At 41.0% G+C, this 13,375-nt stretch overlaps 1 protein-coding gene across 3 annotated transcripts in view; it reads right to left on the bottom strand.

The window, feature by feature from the left end:
• Positions 1-481: 481 nt before the first annotated feature.
• AMER3 (APC membrane recruitment protein 3) overlaps positions 482-13,375 on the bottom strand; it is a 64,818-nt gene continuing 51,924 nt past the window's right edge. For 2 of the 3 annotated variants that reach the window (XR_004002088.1, XM_030576254.1), the window contains one exon: positions 5,612-11,489. The gene's annotated coding sequence lies outside the window, so the exon portion shown is untranslated. Of the gene's footprint in view, positions 2,747-5,611; positions 11,490-13,375 lie in introns of those variants that run through there. The other variant, XR_004002087.1, reaches the window with a different exon arrangement.

Genomic DNA, 13,375 nt, shown 5'->3' with positions numbered 1-13,375 from the left:
GATGCATAATTTTTTTAATGAGCATCATCAGCATGGAAGCATGTCCTCTGGAATGGTGGCTGAACCATGAAGGAGCATACGAATGTTTAGCATATCTGGCATGTAAATACCTTGCAACACCGCTACAAAAGAGCCATGCGAACGCCTGTTCTCACTTTCAGGCAATATTGTAAATAAGAAACAGGCAGCAATATCTCCTGTCACTGTAAACAAACTTGTTTGTCTTAGCAATTGGCAGAATAAGAAATAGGACTGAGTGGACTTGTAGGCGCTAAAGTTTTACACTGTTTTGTTTTTGAGTGCAGTTATGCAACCAAAACATTTGTAAGTTACACTTTCACAATAAAGAGATGGCACTTCAGTACATATATGAGGTGAATTTGAAAAATACTATTTCTTTTGTTCATCATTTTTATAGTGCATATATCTGTAATAAAAAATAATAATATAAAGTGAGCAGTGTACACTTTGTATTCTGTGTTGTAATTGAAATCAATATTGAAAATGTAGAAAAACGTCCAAAATATTTAATAAATTTCAGTTGGTGTTCTATTGCTATAAGTGCGATAAATCGTGTTTAATTTTTTTAATTGTGATTAATTTTTTTGAGTTAATCGCATGAGTTAACCGCGATTAATTGATAGCCTTAAATATATATATTAAATTAGTGGAAGTGTGAATGTTCATCTGGTCTCTGCACTCTTGCCCATTTGGCCCTATGTGATTCTGAGACAATAGAGTGGCACAGTTTGGCGAGAGTCTTATACAGTGAAACCTAACCACTCTCCAGCAGTTAACTCTTAATCATTATTTTGTGTTCAACCCTGAAGGGACATTTCTATTGAGTCGTACTGCTCTGTATTAAAGTGTTGCTTTTATTTCTAAAGCTACCATATTTATGTGGATCTGTATGCACATTGCAAATATCAGATGCAAAAGTAACTTGAGAAATGCAGTATTTCAACTTAGAAAAGCATTTTTGCCCAAATTCTCATTTGGCTCTCAAAGGCACATATGTACATATGGTTTCTGAGAGCAGAATTTGATTCACAAAGTCTATTTTACAGCACCTCCAAGAATTGTAATATGCCATATTAAAGTATATTCTCCCTCATTTTCCTTGTCTGATCCTTTGCCATTTTTTCTGTATGCAGAACTCCCATTGACTGTAATGGGAGTTCCACAATTAGAAAGATGGGAAAAGGCCTGTGTGTATAAACTTGGATTTCCAATCTATGCTCCCTTATACAGTATCCAAGTCTTAATTTCTTGTATTTTCCTCCTTCAAAGAAGAATTAAAAATCTTTTTTTAATTAAAATGTAAGTGTAATTAACATGGTGCTTAAAAATGTTCTAGGCATTTATAGTAGTTGGATTGGAAAATGAGTCTCTGCTAACTGACTAGTTTATAAAAACATCTACTACCAGATGTAGTACTTGCTACCATAGGGTTGGAATGAAGGTTTCTTTGACTAGGTAAATTGAGACTTGCTCCTCTCAAGCGTTTTGACATGCACTGCCTCCCAGTGGTCAGAAAACTTCCCTCTTCTCAGGCACAGCTGCAAAACTTTAGGAAATTATCCAGTTCCCATGTGTAGAGCCCTGCAAATCTGCAGATATCTGTGGGCTATTTTTGCAGATCGCAGATCGGATGCAGTTACAAATGTGTCTGTGCAAGGCTCTACCCATGTGACTTGCACCTAGGAATTTGCTAGTTTCCTATAGATTAAATTATATTAAACTGGTATTCTGCCATCTGAAAACCTTATATGTCAGATAACTACTGTGTGCAAAAGCACACGCACTTCTACCCAGAGAAGAGATTGAAGGAAAAGGGCTGCATTATGCTTGTGCTAAAGACCATATTGTAGAGAAGGAAATAAATAAAACTGATAAGTGGTCGCTATTGTTGAATAATGAATTTTTAGTGCTGGAAAATGGTGTGTAAAGTAAACAAATAAAATGATGTTGAAAAGACGCCATACATAACATAGAATTCAAGAGATTTTAATATGCAGTGTAAATATGGTAACTAAAATATAATACATGAAGCATAATACTATACATCAGATATAAAAGATATATGAAAAAAGTTAGCAAAATATGGTAGTCATAGCATATAAATGTATGTAGCTTAATTACATTCAATCATAAGTACTGAAGTATTCAACAACACTATAGTCCATGGTTTAGAAACAATGTGCATTTCAGATTTTCCATTGCAAAATCCATTCTTCTGCTGAACAACTTTGCAGAGAATCTTCTGTTTACATGTGGCATCCATGTACACTTTTCCCTACCAAAGCTACCACCAGTACTCTTTCCTTTCCCATAGCAGCGGATATGTCAGTGTTTCTATATTTTTTTTATTGTTTTTAAATGTGCCTCAATCTAATTTCAACTTTGCTATGCATGTTTAAACCAATGTCCACCTACCAATGACCTTGTAACTTAGCAAGAGCAATAACAGAGAAGATAAATACCAAATGTGAGGCAGGTCAAAATATGGCCTTTTCACATATTCACGATACCCACCCAACCCTTTTAATAACCCAGTCTTCTGAGGGACACTTACCTTGAATGCACATGTCTAAAATTTCTGACTGCATCACTTCCACCGCGTGTTCTTAGTATTACGTAGTTAAGGGTCAATTTTGTTTGGTGATGAGTGCCCTCATCATTCAGAGAAGCTGAGGACGTTCAGCTCAGCATGTGGTCAGGTCCTTTGCCCCACTGGCTAAACAATCTGATAATAAGCAAAATGAGAATAGTGAGAGGAACATGTTATGCTGTAGAGACCTTGTAGAGAGACAAGGTGGGTTAGGTAATGCTACTGGGGGAGTGGCACTATATGTAAAAGAGAGCGTAGAATCAAATGAAGTAAAAATCTTAAATGAACCAAACTGTACCATAGAATCTCTACGGATAGTAATTCCATGCTCAAATAATAAGAATATAACAGTAGGGATATACTACTGACCACCTGACCAGGATGGTGATAGTGACCGTGAAATGCTTAGTGAGATTAGAGAGGCTATTAAAATAAAAAACTCAATAATAATGGGGTATTTCAACTATCCCCATATTGACTGGGTATGTGTCACCTCAGGATGGGATGCAGAGAAAAAGTTTCTTGGCACCTTAAATGACTGCTTCTTGGAGTGGCTAGTCCTGGAACCCACAAGAGGAGAGGCAATTCTTGATTTAGTCCTCAATGGAGCAGAGGATCAGGTCCAAGAGGTGAATATAGCTGGACCACTTGGTTATAGTGACATCGCTGTGACCAGGAAAACACCACAGCACACCAGCACTGTAGCATTTAATTTCAGAAAGGGGAACTACACAAAAATGAGGGGGTTAGTTAAACAGAAATTAAAAGGTACAGCAGCAAAAGTAAAATCCCTGCAAGCTGCATAGAAACTTTTTAAAGACACCATAATAGAGGCTCAACTTAAATGTATACCCCAAATTAAAAAAAACATAGTAAGAGAACCAAAAGAAAGCCACCATGGCTAAACAACAAAGTAAAAGAAGCAGTGAGAGGCAAAAAAGCATCCTTTAAAAAGTGGAAGTTTAATCCTAGTGAGGAAAATAGAAAGGAGCATAAACTCTGGCAAATGAAATGTAAAAATATAATTAGGAAGACCAAAAAAGAATTTGAAGAACAGCTTGCCAAAGGCTCAATAAGTAATAGCAAAAAAACCTTTAAGTATGTCAGAAGCAGAAAGCCTGCTAAACATGCCACTGGACGATCAAGATGATAAAGGAGCACTCAAGCACTCAGGGATGAATTCTTTGCATAGGTCTTCATGGTTGAGGATGTGAGGGAGATTCCCAAACCTGAGTCATTCTTTTTAGGTGACAAATCTGAGGAACTGTCCCAGACTGAGGTGTCATTAGAGGAGGTTTTGGAACAAATTGATAAACTAAAGAGTAATAAATCACCAGGACTAGATGAGTTCTGAAGGAACTCTAATGTGAAATTGCAGAACTACTAATTGTAGTCTGTAACCTATCATTTAAATCAGCTTCTGTACCAAATGACTGGAGGATAGCTAATGTGATGCCAATTTTTTAAAAGGGCTCCAGAGGTGATCCTGGCAATTACAGCCAGTAAACTTGACTTCAGTACCAGGCAAACTGTTTGAAACTATAGTAAAGAACAAAATTGTTAGACATATAGATGAACATAACTGTTGGGGAAGAGTCAACATGGCTTATATAAAGGAAAATCATGCCTCTCCAATCTACTAGAATTCTTTGAGGGGGTCAACAAGCTGTGGACAAGGGGGATCCAGTGGATATAGTGTACTTAGATTTTCAGAAAGCCTTTGACAAGGTCCCTCACCAAAGGGTCTTAAGCAAAATAAGCTGTCATGGGATAACAGGGAAGGTCCTCTTATGGATCAGTAACTGGTAAAAAGATAGGAAAACAAAAGGTAGGAATAAATGGTCAGTTTTCAGAATGGAGAGAGATAAATAGTGGCATCTCCCAGGGGTCTGTACTGAGACTAGTCCTATTGAACATATTCATAAATTATCTGGAAAAAGGGGTAAACCGTGAGGTGGCAAAATTTGCAGATGATACAAAACTACTCAAGATAGTTAAATCCCAGGCAGACTGCAAAGAGCTTCACAAGGATTTCTCAAAACTGGGTTACTAAGCAACAAAATGGCAGATGAAATTCAATGTTGATAAATGCAAAGGAATACACATTGGAAATCATAATCCCCAAAATGATGTGGTCTAAATTAGCTGCTGCTACTCAAGAAAGAGATCTTGAACTCATTGTGGATAGTTCTCTGAAAACATCCACTCAATGTGCAGTGAAAGTCAAAAAAGCAAACACAATGTTGGGAATCATTATGAAAGAGATAGATAATAAGATAGATAATATCATATTGCCTCTATATAAATCCATGGTATGCCCACATCTTGAATACTGCATGCAGATGTGGTCACCCAATCTCAAAAAAGATATATTTAACTTGGAAAAGGTTCAGAAAAGGGCAACAAAAATTATTAGAGATATGGAACGGCTTCCATATGAGGAGAGATTAATAAAACTGGGACTTTTCAGCTTGGAAAAGAGATGACTAAGGGGGGATATGATAGGGATCTATAAAATCATGACTGGATAAAGTAAATAAGGAAGTATTATTTACTCCTTTTCATAACACATGAACGAGGAGGTCACCAAATGAAATTAATAGGCAGCAGGTTTAAAACAAACAAAAGGAAGTGTTTATTCACACAATGCACAGTCAATCTGTGAAACTCTTTCCAGAGGATGTTGTGAAGGCCAAGACTATAACAGGGTTCAAAAAAGAACTAGATACATTCATGGAGGATAGGTCCATCAATGGCTATTAGCCAGGATGGACAGGAATGGTATCCCTAGCCTCTGTTTGCCAGAAGCTGGAAATGGGCAACAGGGGATGGATCACTTGATGATAACCTGTTCTGTTCATTCTCTCTGGGGCACCTGGCATTGGCCATTGTCAGAAGACAGTATACTGGGCTAGATGGACCTTTGGTCTGACCCAGTATGGCCATTCTTATGTCTTATGTTCTTTTATTGGACCAACTTCTGTTGGTGAGAGACAAGCTTTCAAACTACACAGAGCTCTCCTTCAGACCAGAAGCTCTGTGTAGCTTGAAAGTTCATCTCTTTACTTTACCCACCTCTCTGACACACTGGGACCAACATGGCCATGACAACACTGCTAACATCTTGTAGATTTTTTCACATTTTACATTGTTTGGCTTAAACAGGAATGTAGCATGGTAAATCTGTGTTCAGTTTGCTGACCCTTGCTTGGTCTAGCAGGACCATTTCATTCAAAGTAGGAATTTGCCCTCCCAAGAGCCCCTGCTCGCTACCACCTCTGCATAACAGACGCCCTTTCCAGTCCAGCATAGCACTCATGGTCTATTGTGTTGTGAATATAATATTTTGTTAGAACACAAAATATTTTGATATCACTTTCAGATTAAAAATGTGTTTACTTGAGATATAAAAATCTAAGGGTGGGCCCTTAAGACATAATCTAAGTCTGACTAACTTTATTTTTTATCTTATTTTTAACACTTTAAATTTTCATCATTGGTATGAGCGGTTACAACTCCTTTGAAACCATTTGGGTTCTGCCCATTCACACAAGTGAGCTGACTTTGGCACAGTGTTCTAGTTTTTTGCCAAGCCTCAAAACTCCACTGAGAATTTTATCTGGAGACACCTATTCTTTAAAGATGATCTTTAGAGGAAAGAGGTAGTGGTACCCTGGTGCCCCTTTTTGACTCGTTTATGATGCACCAAGAAGCCCTGAAAGGTCTGGGCCTTTTAAAAACAACCTTTTTTTCAGCATGTCTCACATTAGAAATTTGTATCATGCGTGTCCTGTTTTTCTTGGAATTGTCTGGAAAGCTAGTAGTGTCAGTGATTTTAAAGCAATGAAACCTGATCATTTTGATGGGAGGGGTGATTTTTTTATTCAAGCTACAGTGTTTAAACACTATTTAACTCAGGTGCGCTATGACCTTAGGAGAAAAGATCTCTGTTAAAGTTTCAATAGCTGAGTGCACAGAACTCACAGTGAATTCTGCAACAAAAGTAGGGATAAGAAGGCTTGCTATTTCTAGGAGAAAAAAAATAAAAAAACAAAACACAATTTCTTTCATGGCTTCTGAAACCAAAAATGGAGTATAATAGAACCCCATTACTTTTGGAAAAGATGGTGCAGTGGTTACACCACTAGCCCAGGACTTGAGAAACCAAGGTTTGATTTCCTGCTCTGCCAGAGATGTTCTGTGTAAGCTTGGGTAAGTCACTTAGTCTCTCTATTCCCCACTTGTAACGTGGGCACAACTTTCCTTATCTCAGAGAGGATAAAGACTGTGAAGCGCTTGGAACTCTATTGATGAAAAGCATTATTTTAGAGCTAGGTATTACTATTTTAATCTTTGCAGGTTGCCTTTAATTCTTAAGGAATTATTCATGTTTTATAGGCATATGCTCACCATAGACCCAGTACTCCACTCCTTGCACACTTTGGGTGTGCAAAGAATATAAGACAAGGAACAATATACAGTAGTTGGTTTCACTGAGCCACAAAAAATGCATAGGGTTTAGATTATTAGGCTGCCTTCCTTCATCTTAGGTTTGACTCATTTAAAATTTAGTAGACCATCAAGATATGTAGACTAAAGAGAAATACCAATGCATTACAGACTGAGAGACCTAAGTGGGAACCTGTTCCTTCAAAGCACACTGCAATTTAAAAAGAACATTCACATTATATGGGTTCAATTTGTCAGCACATCTGAAGCTTCAAACGCAAGGAAAATGAAGCATACACAATGTAACCAGTTTATGCTAGATACTCGCTGCTGAACCAGCGGGTGGCAGCTATGTTTGTTTGCCACCTGATTCAAGGAGGGCCATGAGCAGGTTGAATATTTTTTTAATGTTCAAAGAAAAAGATTGGATTTAATTATTTTTGATGGGGCATTCACCCTATGCAAGCCCTGGCAGGGTTAATATTGGCAAGAGAGGACAATTAGCCATAGGCTGCACCTGAAGGAGAGCTAGGATGTGATGAGGCTTAGTTGGGGATGATGATCACCTGTGCAGAAGCAAGTGGGACCTGGGTTCCCTTACAATCCACTGTGGGAGTGTTGCAGTGGGTATGAAAACTGCCTGAGACTGTGTGGAGAGAGACCTTGGTGAGACCTCAGAAGGGGAAGATGATTGTGACCTAGCTGGAAGGCTAAGCCATGGAAGAGGCAGAGCAAGTGACACAGACAATGGGCTGACTGACTGCAGGATGGGGCACCAACAATGGTGAGCTAATTCCTCAGATGAGCCATGAGGTGGCACCAATGAGGAGTGAGTAGCATGACCCCATTACATACTTGTCCTCACTGAAAATTTCTGCACATCTCCCAACATTTGTGCAACTCCGCTGAGGCTAGCAACTCTGAGACAATTTGCATAGACTGGTGGCTTGAATTTTCACTATCATATGTAATGCAGCACATCTGGTGGGGCTGCTGACAGCAGGAATCAAACTCAGGACCTCTGGGTCTAAAAAGCACACCCTCTATACTGCCCAATCTAGAAGGTTATAGCAGACTCATAAATCTCTGTGATTTAGCCATGGGGGGTGGGGAAGATGAGGGGAGCCTTTGCTATGAGGAAGACCATTTGGACAAAGTGGAGGCAGGGAAAAAGCCTCCCAGATACTTTTAGTCCAGGCAGCTGGGGCAGGGGGCAAGGAGGCTCACACAGAGCTGGTGGGTGAGATGGGGAGGGAAAAAACCAAAGCAAGAGAAGAGCAAATACCAGTTAAAGAAACAAGTACTGCTTGGGTGTGACCCAAGAACCACTAAATGCCAACCAGCAGAGGGAATCAGAAGGGTTATGGGCACCTCATGGGGCAGGTGTCTGCTCAAATGCAAGCCTGTGTCACTATGGTCATTAATATTGTTGTGAAATGTATGTATAGATACTCTGTCAGGAATTGTGCATATGTACTGAAAATTTGTTTTTTAAGTCTGTATCAAGGTATCAGTCACCAGCAAAGGTGGAAAAAATGGTTTTGCTCTAGACAGGAGGTAAGCAATGTGTATCTCTGTCAGGATGTAAACTAAACATTCCAAGCTAATGCAATGGACGCCTCTTTATATATGAAGTCAAATGTTAAGAGATGTGAAATCAACAGGGAAGGCACACAGAGGAAAAAACAAGCCGGGGGCGGAGGGTTATTCTGGCTAAGAGTAAAGAGGGTGAACTTTGGAGGTATTGCTGAGAGGCAGAGAAGACACCATGGTATCCTGCACCTAGGAAGTAAATGGACAGCATGCTTTCATTCATAAAAATGGACTCTCAACCAACCTTGGTTGAAAATGCTGCAGAAGACTTTAAACAGGACATTAACCTGTTAGTTAAGCTTAGTCTCTAGAAAGTTGTTTTTGTTTTTATATGTAACTATTTGTTTCCAATATTCTTACTCACTGTTATTTGAATCTTTGATGATAAACTGAATCATTTAACTGAAAATATCTGATATTAAGCTGAGTATTGAACATGAGCTGAATCTCACAGGCTGGTGTGTTTTGTTCCTTTGGGAACAATGGATCCGGAATGTCTGTGAGTAGCCAGGGGTTGGATATCTCAGGGTAATGCTTCAAAGGGGGTTTGGGGATTGGAGAGCACTTATTGTTAACTTGCGAGGCAAAGTAAGGGTTGGCATAGCCCAGAGGCAAGTGCTTGAGTAGCTAACAGACTGGTAGTGTTCACGAGCCAACACCCAGCTAAGCACAAGCAACTCTCCCTCACTTTGGAGTCAGGGGGTAACAGGATGACTCACAGTTCTGGGCACCCTGAGAATTGGTCTAGTCACTTCACCTCCCTGTGCCTCAGTTTACCCATCTGTAAAATGAGGATGATGAGATAATGATACTGACCTCCTTTGTAAAGCTTATATAAGAGCAAGCTGGTATTTATTATATATTTCTATTAATTCTAGTTGCAGTATTGGCACTTTTCTACTACTATCACCTTGCTTTGTTCCTCTCTTCTGCTCCTTCCCACTTGTTACCTAAGCCTAGAATCCCTGGGAAAAGGGGAGGGTCTATCATGTGTCACTTTGGAGAAATTCTGGCCATATGCTCTCATTGGCCATCAGTATTGCAAGGACAGTTTGGAAGTAAACAAGATGAAGAAAGAGGTCAGTTGAATAATTGTAAAAGAAGAGAGATCAGTTTTGTGAAGAACAGGTTCTTACACAACCTCTTCTGTTGAGCCATGTGTTTCATTATTTGGTTAGCCCACAAATAGTGTGTCACTTTAGCATTGCTGAAGGGATGCCTGTGTGATGAATTGTTTGTGATTTTAGACTTATGTTCTAAACTATAAATTCTTGGCAGCCCACCCTTACCTATCTCTCAGCAGCAAAGGAGGGTCACAAATGTTCCTCTATACTGTAGAGGACAGGTTTTTTGTATCAAATGCTTTCATCCTGAAGATGACCTGTACTGGAAACCTTGATGACCCTAATGGGTGGGTTTTATTTCATGACTATCCATGAGAGACATTTTTGAAGCCATATGCTATCTCTGGAACACTGAATTTCATTTCACAGGTCCCTGATCTCAGTGCCTTATGTTATTTTTGTACCAATTCATATTCAGCAAAGTTTAGATAATACTCACTACATTATCCACTTTTTAAAAAAATCTCTCTACAGTACTTGACTGACAGCTGCAAATGTGCAAGCAAAGGGTAACCACATCTCATGCTTCAAGGTGTAAAATGACTGCTTGTGGAAGTCAGGAAAGAATCCTCTTCCTTCACCTCATTCTCCACTCCATATTACAACATATAAATCTGTATGAATTATGGATGGATTTTTTTCCCCCTTCCATAAAGCATCAGATGTCAAACCCTATTTGAAGCAGGATATCGGACTAGATGATCTAATGTTCTTTTCGTAGATTGTAAGGCCAGAAGGAACCATTAGATCACCAGTCTAATCTATAGCCATAGAACTTCTGTGTATCCAGTTTCAATCCAGTATAATCCTGTGCCCTTCCAGTATGTGACAGTTTGCATTAAGCACAAGTTAGAACTGCCTTGAAAATAATGGCTCTTGAGTTCAACCCACTTGAGAGGCTTCTTCACAGAAAATGAAAGTCCAGTTAGTGGTATATCTAACTGGGTTCTAAATTAGAAAAACAAGACTTTCTGGGATTAAATAAAACCACGGTTTCACACTTAAGCAGGGTGTTTTTCTTAGAACAGAACAAGTAACAACTTTTTAATAATCATTCTCAAACACAACCCTCTATAACTAGGGTACATAGTAAACAACTTCTTTGGAGAATATAGACCATTTTATACTTCCTGTTATCTCCATATTTACAAAATGTTTTAAACCAAGTGATAAATCTCAGCGTACAAACGTAGTCTGCATGATCAAGTTTAAGATGATTAATAAATGTTATTGTAATAGTTTAAGCACTTCTGTGAAGTTCAGTAGAAATTCACAATATTTACATTATCCAAAAGAATGAAAATTATCTAAACCAAGTTAATGCTGCTTCGGCACATATTTGCATTTAAAAAAAAATACTAGCATTTTTTGTTGCCTGAAAGACTTCATCATACGGTGCAATATGACAAAAGAGATTCATTTAATTGCTCATTCATGTCATGGAACAACTTTAACCATAATTTCATTGCTATTTAAAAATGGAGCATGTTTATTGCCCATTTGCAAACCTGGATTCAAGGGGGTGTGTCGTAAGCTCCAACAATATTTGTTAATAAGTAGGATGATTTTTCCCCTGTAGGGTCTCCACTGGGTCCCTTGGTGAGAAATTCTTGTTGCTTATGACACCAGTTTGACCTCATTGTGACTTGCTTCATTTACACACACAGGTGGGAAACCATCATTATTTACAACTGGTTTCTTCAGTGTTGCACCTGAAATATAAGCAGAAAACATCCTGAGTTTATTTTATATTGCTTCTAAATACAAAACTAAAAAGCTGTTTAGTGTGCATTTTTACTGGCATTCTCATTTTATTATACAAGTTGAAAGAATAAATGAAGTAGTGCGGCTAGAAAAACAAGAATAGAAATTGGCTGCAAATAGCAACATGGTCAGAAAAATCTCCTGTTCATTGTGATATTTTTTTTTTAAACAGTGCAATTGATGTTGCACTGATATAATAATACTGCCCTCAGCACTGAAATCCAGCCCCTTCGGCTTGTCACGCTGCAACACGGCCTAGCACTGGAAAACAACTAGTGACAGATGCCTCAATAGCGGGAGAGTGCAAAGATGCTCTGGAAATGCCATAGTGGAAAATGGGCTGCCTTCTCCTCAGTGGAGATGACAAAGGGCTGTGTAAGCAACAGGACTTCCCCTTCCAAGAAGATGACTGCTGGTAAATGTCAGTGCTACATGTTGAAGTGGGCAGTTGTTTGGGCTGGGGCATAGGGTGTTTCTGACTTTTGAATACCTGAGAATGGATGTATTGGTATTAGTCCCCCAAATCTCCCTATGCTGTGTAGGCTGCCTCCAGAGAGACCCAGCTGCTCCTCAGAATTATTACATGAACTTCTTTCCTCATTACCAAGTGCTATGAGGCATGCATGTGCAGTGACCAATGGGAAGTAAGCAGTGTGTGTTCCATCCCAGCAGACTCTTGTAGAGGGATGCGACTCGCTGGCGGAGCACCTCCTGCAAGTCCTCCGGTGAATTGGCTCTTCCAGCCTGGAGTGTCCTCTGCAGGACAGTGTCTTGCCTGTCACTGGCCCCCATGTCCTTCCCAGACCACAGTGCCCTTTGCCCAGGCATTCTGCCCCCCAGCAGCAATTCCAAATCTGGGTCTCCCCACCCAGGGGAACCCTCAACCCCCACCTTGCCTCAGTGGCTACTGCCAGTCATCATCTAGCCCAAGGGTAGGCAACTGTAGCAGAGCGGAGCCGGAAGGTCTCTGGGGTGACATCTAGCGCGTCCAAGATTGCCGCCTTTACTCGGGGATAGTCCTTGGCGTCTTCGGAGGAGAGGCCTCGGTACACGGTCTGTGCCGTTCCCGTCAAGTACGGGGCCAGCAGGGTGGCCCACTGATCCGGGGCCCACCCGGCAACCTGGGCCACGCGCTTGAAGGTCATCAAGAACGCTTCCGGGTCATCATGGGGGCCCCATCTTGGTCAGCTGGACAGGTGGAGGGGGTCGCGGGGTCCCATCCGACCCCCCCGATTGGGGTCGGGGCTGCGGCGGAGCGCATCTTCTAGCTGTTGCAGACACTGCCGCTGAAACTCCTGAGTCCGAGTTGCCAAATCCTGCATCAGCTGGTGCTGCTGGACCCCTAGTTGCTCGATCAGCTGTTTCTGCTGCTGTAGTCGGGCGGCCTCCTGTTGCTGCTGCTGCTGCAGCTGGGCCACCTGCTGTCTCTCCTGGGCCTCCATCAAAGCCGTGAGGAGCTTGGTTAGATTCATGTCACCAGGGGGAGAGCGGTCTCCCCCCGCACCCTTCTTGCAGGGGTCAAGGGCTCGTGCCCACATCTCGGGCAGTGAGTCCCCACTTCTGGTACCACGTGTAGCGGAGCGGAGCCGGGGCTCAACCCTCCTTGAAGGCAGGGGGGAGCCACACCGGCTTATTGCGCTCCGTTGGACTGGGGCCCACCCCTTGCTTTGGGGCTGTGCGGCTGTCCACTGTCACCTAGGGCTCAGACGCTCTGCTGCAGGGCTGAGCAGACAAGCCCCAGGAATGGCCTGTTCAGGCCAGGGAAAAGGGGGAGTCTGCCACCCTTGGAAGGGTGGCAGGGGGAACGCAGGCCCTCCCCCTCCACTGCGTTCCA

This window comes from Gopherus evgoodei, chromosome 9 (genome assembly GCF_007399415.2).
Source record: "Gopherus evgoodei ecotype Sinaloan lineage chromosome 9, rGopEvg1_v1.p, whole genome shotgun sequence".
In the NCBI taxonomy this organism is placed as follows: domain Eukaryota; kingdom Metazoa; phylum Chordata; order Testudines; family Testudinidae; genus Gopherus; species Gopherus evgoodei.
Note: the sequence above shows the minus strand (reverse complement) of the source record. Positions and strands in the feature narration are given on the sequence as shown.